General features: G+C 36.5%; 1 long non-coding RNA gene across 2 annotated transcripts in view; it reads right to left on the reverse strand.

Moving 5' to 3' along the window:
- Nucleotides 1–7,992, reverse strand: part of LOC129046174 (uncharacterized) — a 50,617-nt gene extending 42,625 nt beyond the window's left edge. For both annotated transcript variants that reach the window (XR_008506991.2, XR_010407196.1), the window contains exon 1: nt 7,841–7,992. This is a non-coding gene — a long non-coding RNA (uncharacterized LOC129046174). The remainder of the gene's footprint in view (nt 1–7,840) is intronic.
- Nucleotides 7,993–8,377: the final 385 nt, after the last annotated feature.

Genomic DNA, 8,377 nt, shown 5'->3' on the forward strand with positions numbered 1-8,377 from the left:
ACAGTGGCATCTCACTGCTCCTACGTTTGCTTTGCCTTTGCCCTCACTATGGCCACAAAGCTCAACATGAGCTGACTCCTAGTAGCTTTCTGAACAGAAGTCACAAACCTCCATTCAGTTACTCAAAATCCCTGAAAGCCTCTGGCTGGGATTCCCTTTCCTGAAATGCATTTTCTCCTATCCTCACCTACTTAATTCCCAACCATCCTTTACAACACATTTCAAGCATCCGTTAGGGCATGAGGAACCTCCTGCACTTTCTCTCTCCGAAGTTCTTCCTGCCATCCCCCATTTCATTGTGGCAATAATATTCCAACTGGAGTTGAATAATGCATCATGTGATTTTTGTTAAAAGTCACGCTCGCCCACAAGAACATATTGCTGCAAGAGCAAGGATTGTGTTTTTTTTGCTCACCGCCGGGACGTGGCTCTTATTTTACCACCTCATTCAGTAAGGGCAATCGATAAATGCGTCTTAATTTAATGAATGAAACAATGGAACAAAAAGCAAAGAGCAACAAGATTATAGATAATAAGGGTGCATCTAACATAAAAATCAGCTGTCTTAACAATGGATAGAGGACACTATTTTCACATCAGTCGCTGTTAAACTGACCTCGGGTCTAGAGAATTCTACTGTGCCAACAACGACTGAGCTAACAGTCCTATTCCAATCTTACTGTCAATAGATCTTATCACACTTGGAATAGCATATTGTAGGGGAGGAAAAATTTCCCCTTCTTTCCCTCTAGGTTCTTTGGCTGACCTCATAATTAGATTGACGTAAGACAGATTAAAACTAGAAAACAAATTTAATTTCACATGTATGGGAGTCCCATAAAATCTGAGACTCAAAGGCAGTCAGGCAATTAGGCTTATATGCCGCTGGAGCTAAGGGGAGGAGAGGAGGGGTCTGGGACTTCAAAGGGGAAGAAGACAATTCACAGAAAGATGTGGAGAGTAGATGTTTGCCGCGCCCTGGAGGTATGTCTTCACAATATACAAAGTTTTATACTTTTATACCTTCCCAGTACAGGTCCCCATCTAAATTCCTTTAGGCAGTAGGGTCTTAATTGCCTTCAGCTCAGAACAACCCCCGGGCCATCGTGCCATCGTGACACCTTCTGTTTCCTCTCAATATCCAATTCTGAACCTCAGGATTAAGGAAAGCATTAAAACCCGAAAAGAAGCAGAGGGTGAGGGGCACCTGGCTTAGTTGTTAGGTGTCTGCCTTTGGCTCAGGTCATGATCCTGGGATCCTGGGATGGAGCCCCACATGGGGCTCCCTGCTCTGCGGGGAGACTGCTTCTCCCTCTGCCCCTCCCTCTGCTCATGCTCTCTCTCTGATAAATAAATAAAATCTTAAAAAAAAAAAAGGAAGCAGAGGGTGATGCTATGCTCATACAGTAAGAAGTAGCTGGAGACTTCGGTAGATGTCTGAATACCTATCAAGATAAGGGGATTTAGATTTATTCTTTTTTTTTTTTTTAAGATTTTATTTATTTATTTGACAGAGAGAGAGAGAGATAGCTAGAGCAGGAACACAATCAGGGGGAGCAGGAGAGGAAGAGGCAGGCTTCCTGCCGAGCAGGGAGCCCGATGTGGGACTAGATCCCAGGACCCCGGGATCATGACCTGAGCCGAAGGCAGACGCTCAACGACTGAGCCACCCAGGCGCCCTAGATTTATTCTTTTTAACTCTAGAGGAAAAAATAAGGTAAATTTTTGGTTCAAAAGAAGAACAAGAGGGGTGCCTGGGTGGCTCAGTCGGTCAAGCGTCTGCCTTCGGCTCAGGTCATGATCCCGGGGTCCTGGGATCGAACCCGCATGGGGTTCCCTGCTCAGTGGGGAGCTTGCTTCTCCCTCTCCTCCCTGCTCCCGCTCTCTGTCGCTATCTCTGTCTCTCTCTCAAACAAATAAATAAAATCTTCAAAAAGAATAAAAAATAAAATGAAGAACAAGAAACAATCTAAATTATCTATTATCTTCTGGGGTATTGAGCTCCTGTCCCAGGAAGCCTAGAAGCACAGGTTGGATGATGGAGCATGGGCCAAGAATCAAGGGTGGAATGGATGCTGGAGGAGAAGAGCTTTGTTTTGTTTTTTTATTTTCTTTTTTTTTCTAACAGTCGTTTTAATTTGACATGAGAAATGTCAATAATTTTTACAAGTCCTAAGATCATGATAAAAGTCTTAACAGCATGCTAAATCATTGCATATATCAATTATTTCCACCTCCCTTTCCTGCCATGAGCTATTAGGAAGAAAGCAAATTTATAATTTTAACAAACAGTGGTGTTAAAAATTAGGTTGCAGAGATAAGGTATTTGAGTACCATCACAGAGTTTGTACTATATTTGAATTGATGTCTTTTCAAAATTGTCATTAAAAAAAAGGTATCTGTACTAGTTCTGCTTGAAGAAACTTTTGGAAATTTTACTAATATAGGAACACTATTTTGAATTAAGTCAGTTGATTCCATATGCTCCTAGAGAATTACCCATCATTACCATATGTCAATGTTTAGAAATTACTATTGGAGTAGATTTCTAACAAAATTTACAAGATGCTTTTGAGTCTGGAATACCCAGTTGGCTGATTTATTAATCTCACGCCGAAGTATTAACAGACATACCAGGGAATTTCTACTTATGCAAATTAAATTAAATTATGTGTGCATGTTTCTGTAAATGTGTGTGTATATATGTGATTTAACACAATAGAGGGTTGAGTTTGAGATAAATCTGGGGTGAACAAGAAACTTCCAATTTTAAAAACTTTTAATTACGAGATGCCATCTTTATTCTCTTATATGCATAATTCTCCTGAGAACTCTGTTCATAATTTCCAAAAGTGGGCTGCTCTGGCTAAAAGGGATATGAGTGCTGTAGTTTATTATAAATGTTTATCAACAGGTATAAAGTGTGAGTTACTTCCATAGGTTTTTAGATGGAATATAATGAGATTGTGAAGGACCTCTCAATCTGACGTATCACATATTAGTACATAGACCCGTTATCTAATCTGCTGGTTTGTTTTGAATAGATGTTAATTCTGATCTTTTTGTCTTCAAGAATTTGTACAAACCTTTTAAAAGTTGGTCCACCTGCCAAATTATTCCATCCAAAAGAAAGTGTGGCTAAATTTAAATTTTTTATGTATCCTTTCTTACCCACTGAAGTAATTAGTTCTCATATTGACATTTTATTTCTTTTTTTAATGAATCCATTCTTATATATTTCTTCTTTGTCATACCATTATTATAAAGACAATTTTAAAATATTTTTAATTTTTTTTAAAAAATAAAAAATAAAAAAATATTATAAAGACCATCGCCATTACCTACACACTATCATCATCATTTAATTATCTCAGATTTTCATTTAACATGTTTATAACTATCTGCACGACATCCCATATCCTTTTTTTTTTTAATTTTCTCAGTCCTATGTCCAGATCTAGTGTTGGTTCGATCAAGATAAAGCTTTGAGTTTTTGTTTTTCTTTTCTTTTCTTTTTTCTTTCCCCAGGATTTTTGAACAGTTGTATTACTCTTTCCCCTTGGATTTCCTCCCTCTATGCTATTCTCTGACCGGGGCTTACAAAGTTAGCTTACAGGGGGGCCTGTTTTTGTTTTTTGTTTTTTTTCTCACCCATCTAGCTTTAGGTGACTAGTGAACACGTTGACTTAAAATTCCAGAATTGTGAGGGACTAGAGGCATGAGAAAATACCAACCAAAAATGAGGACAGACTTCGAAAATACAACTTACAGAAAGTATGCACAAGGATCAGGCATGCATTTGATTTGTTGCTTTGGAAGGTGTTTATACAAAGGACTTGTCTTTTTTTTTTTTTTTTAATTTTATTATGTTTTGTTAGTCACCATACAATACATCATTAGTTCTTGATGTGGTGATCCACGATCCATTGTTTTCGTATAACACCCAGTGCTCCATGCAGTACGTACCCTCCTTAATACCCATCACCGGGCTAACCAGTCCCCTCTCCCCCCTCCCCTCTAAAACCCTGTTTGTTTCTCAGAGTCCATAGTCTCTCATGGTTCATCTCTCCCTCCAATCCCCCACCCTCCCAAGGACTTGTCCTTTTTAAATGACGCCTGACATTTAAGTAGGGCTTCTGGTAGCGGGTAGAAGATTCTCCATACTCAAAGCAAAGGGCAAATGGCTGTGGACTTTGAAAAACCCCCTGCCCACCTATTCCTGGAGACTATTTGATATTCTCACTATCTTCTGGTGGTTTGAAAAGAATTTCAGTCCTTTTATCAAGAAAGAAAAAAGAATGGCTTAGAACAGTACTTTTCAAACAGTGTTCTATGGAGCCCTAGGATTTCAAATCTCCCTATCAATGTGGATGAGGATGAGGACAAGGATTTGTGTTTACTGGGGGAGGAACCTAAAGTCAGGGGGTGCCAATTAATGAACACAGGTGGCTTAATCACATAGAAAAAATTTTGCAAACTCAGGAATCACTTGGTGTGCCTGACGCATCTCCTTGTTCAATAGCTCTCCCGTTTACACTGCCATCTCTCTGAGCTGCACCTTTGCGTCTTTTACTTTTGAGGATGCATGATTAAATCGGACCTGCACACATAATCTGGGATAATGTCCCCACCTTAATTTCATCTGTAACCCTCGTTATCTTTTGCTGTGTAACATACCATATTTATAAATTCTGGGTGATTAGAATGCGGCATCTTTGTGGGGGGGTTATGTTTTCCCTACCACCACATTCTATGGGGTTTCTTTTCTTCACTTTGAATAATTCTAGATTAGCAAAATTAAAATTTCATGGCACATACCTTTTGTCCTTAGCAGTTTAAACATTATGTTGATTAATGATTTTCAAAGAGCAAAAGCATGTGTTAACACAAAATGTGCAAATTTGTGTATATTTATACATGTGTGTTTAGAATTATATATATATACAAAAAAATTTATATATATATAAACTATTTAATTCAATGAATCCCCTGGGCACATATTATGTGCAAAGCACAGTATTTGTGAATATAAATAGAGCAGACACAATCTCCTTACTGAAATTACAATCCAGTGAAAATGAAGGATCGAAAAATGCACAAATAAATACATTTTAAACATCTGAAATTTTTGAGTGTATTAAAACAAAATGTATTCAAAATCTATAATGATTGTTTCCCTTATAATTGGGGAAATATGATGTTTGACTTTTCTATTTTTTCTTCTCTTATTTCAAGCCTGGGTTGAATAAAAGTTTGATTTTGCATATTTAAAAAAATAATATTGAGTGAGAGAAGTGTGTTATAACTATTTGGACAATATTTCAATATAATATTTGGCAATTCCCTTAAGGCTAAGTGAATACTCTTTGAGATAATATCCAATCTCACTACTTTTAAGAATGTATGTGGTTTATGCTTGCTCTTTAAGAAACTAGATAATAGGGGCACCTGGGTGGCTTAGTCCTTAAGCATCTGCCTTCAGCTCAGGTCATGATCCCAGGGTCCTGAGATCGAGCCCCGCATCAAGCCCCGCATTGGGCTCCCTGTTCAGCAGGAAGCCTGCTTCTCCCTCTCCTACTCCCCCTGCTTGTGTTCCCTCTCTCGCTGTATCTCTCTCTGTCTAATAAATAAATAAAATCTTAAAAAAAAAAAAAGAAACTGATAATAACATTGTCGTATATTTAAGAAAGTATGAGACAGGGATTTGGGTGCATTCAATTTTTCAAAATAAATTTTAGAAACATATTAATATAAAGTAAATATTAGAACTAGTCAGTTTCTAAGACCAGAAGATGCTGATAGTGTTTGTGTAGAATTTTGCAATTTTTCTACACCAGGAGAAAGCAGAAATATGCAAAGCCTCACTCCTGAGTTTAAAGCTGACAGTCAAGTATTTTCTGGGTAAAGAGTACCTGTCTCTCAGTAATTCAAAATGGACCCCAATTCCTATTTACTTCCCATGAACATCAAATGTTATTTTAGCATAAATGCTATCTGGACAAAAAAAAATATGACTATATGTTGACCATATGTTGGCTTAGAAAAAGTTCCCAATTTCACTTAGATCTTACCAACTAAATTTTTGCAACATAATTTAAAGCAACTATGAAAATATAAAATTTTGTTTTTTCTGGTTATAATTACACATCTTTTAAACATTAAAATATTGATAATACAACTATAATTTTCCCATCATCAGTGGAAAGTTTGATGTATAGTTTTCCAGATTTTTTCTTTGTAGACACTAAAAAAGAAAGCAATATAAAATCACATTAAAATCATAGATCTCTGACTTTGTACTGATTTTCTTTGGCCTAGCATGCCTTCTTTTCCAGAACATCTTCCTGAAAACATGTTCCATTATTCATCTTTCATTAATACTTTCTTCCATGAGATCCCTGATATTCCTATTATTAATGGAGACTTCTTTCTTTCTATAGGAATACATTTTAGCTTAAAGTTTCTCAATAATGCTTATTTCCACTGGTGAAGGTCTATTTGTGGGCATTTCTGAGTCTAAAAAAAATTCAGTGGGAACAATATTTCATGTTACATTAATCATTAATCTTTCCAACTTTACAAAACCAAAATGAGAAATTTAGTAAGGCCAATCTTAGATGAGATCTCCAGTTGCATAAAGTTTAAAGTTATTTGAACCCTGCTCCCCTGTGCTCTTGGTACTAGTGGGCATGCATACCCACACCCACGATAAGAAAAATGAAATACAAGACAAACTTTAGAAGGCAAAACTCCTTGGAAGATTTAATTCCATTTCCCAAAGAGTTGTCGTTCTCAATTACAGCTTAATCTGTTGCTTTAATATTTATTGTGTTAAATTTCATTGACTTAAATTGAACCGAGTACCCCTAATTCTGAAAGTAGGTCAGCATCACATACAACATAGGAAGCATCTGTGCTTTTTTTTTTGCTATTAAGTCAGTCTGAACCTTGTAGGGAACCATCTCTGGTGAGATTATCTGTGCTTTTCTGTGTAAGCTTGTGGAAGGTAGGAATTGTACAGTTTTCATCTTTAAAGCCCCTTCTTTTTAGCAGAGATTCTGGTACACAGAAGCTCAATAAATGTTTGTGAATTAAATGTGGAACACAGAATCACAATTTATTTTGATTGTTCCCAGATTTTATTAGAGCCTAGAATTGTTATCATTGAAAAGGTTGAGGAATTTCATGCTTTATCAAATTCTTAAGCATAGTTCTAAAGGTTTTTATGCTCTTTTTACTTTGCCCCTAGCCTAGAAAAAGTCAACCAATGCTACAAATCTAAAGACAAATGCTTGACATTTTAGTTTAAAACTTTTGGACTTCAGTACATTATCAGACTAACGGGGGGAAAAATGCTTAATTGGTTTTACTGACAGAACTGATACTCCAGAAGTAAATTTCACCAGAGTCAAAATGGTCTGTGAAAGATTTTCTGTAACCACAGGTGTAATTAACATTTGGTTATGAGGAACCAATCTTGGATTTATGTGTAGTTAGAAAAAAAAAAGAAAAAGAAAAAAAGAGGATTGGTTGTAGCTAAATTCACCCTGGGTAGGTTTGTTATGAGCTGGTAATCCTAGGCCTGGGATAGAAATAATAGGTGATAGAAGATCGATTAAAGGAAGAGCTGGGTTGCCCAGAAACAAATAATAAAAGTGTAAACATAATATTTTTCAAAAGTTATTTAAGTTTCAACAACTGTCTTCAACATTATACAAAAATAATGTAGCAAATGTATATAAAGATTGAGGAATTATTTCCAAGTCAGAAACAATAAGAAATTTAAGATTGTCCATAAGAACAGTTTGACACAAAGCTTTAAAAAGGACAACATACCAACCTCGCAGGTGGAACTCTTCTAAGGTTTAGATTGTTGTTTATTCTCTTAGGTTGACCCCCAACTCTGATGTCAGGCGCCCTTGTATCTATTCACACATGTGCCGTAGTTCTGGTGTATTTAATTATGAGTGTGGAAGGACCTAGGAGGAAGGGACAAAAAAAGGAAGAGAAGAAATGGGACGAAGAGAAAGAGAGAGATTTTTTAGTGTTTCAGCAATCCAAATACATGAGTCATTTGGATCGCTTGCAAATTGTGCTACATCCAACAAAAGCAGAGACTCTGAGACTGTGTAGCTTAGAGGCATTTTCCCTTCTCTGTTTTATCTGCAATTCTTAAAATACAAGGTTACTCATCTATCCAAAACATTGCATTCGGATGGGAATTTATTAGTCAAATACAAGGTAGAATAATGTGATTAAAAACTAAAATAAAATTAGATGCACAAGTCTTCATTCCAGTACGTTTTGAGTCTTTCGACCATTTTCAAAGAAGGAAAAAACAATAGCAACATTATCTCATCTTACATTACTCTGAAAT

Source organism: Mirounga angustirostris, unplaced genomic scaffold (genome assembly GCF_029215605.1).
Source record: "Mirounga angustirostris isolate CCGP_5_RB_7025 unplaced genomic scaffold, mMirAng1.0.hap1 SCAF_14, whole genome shotgun sequence".
In the NCBI taxonomy this organism is placed as follows: Eukaryota; Metazoa; Chordata; class Mammalia; order Carnivora; family Phocidae; genus Mirounga; species Mirounga angustirostris.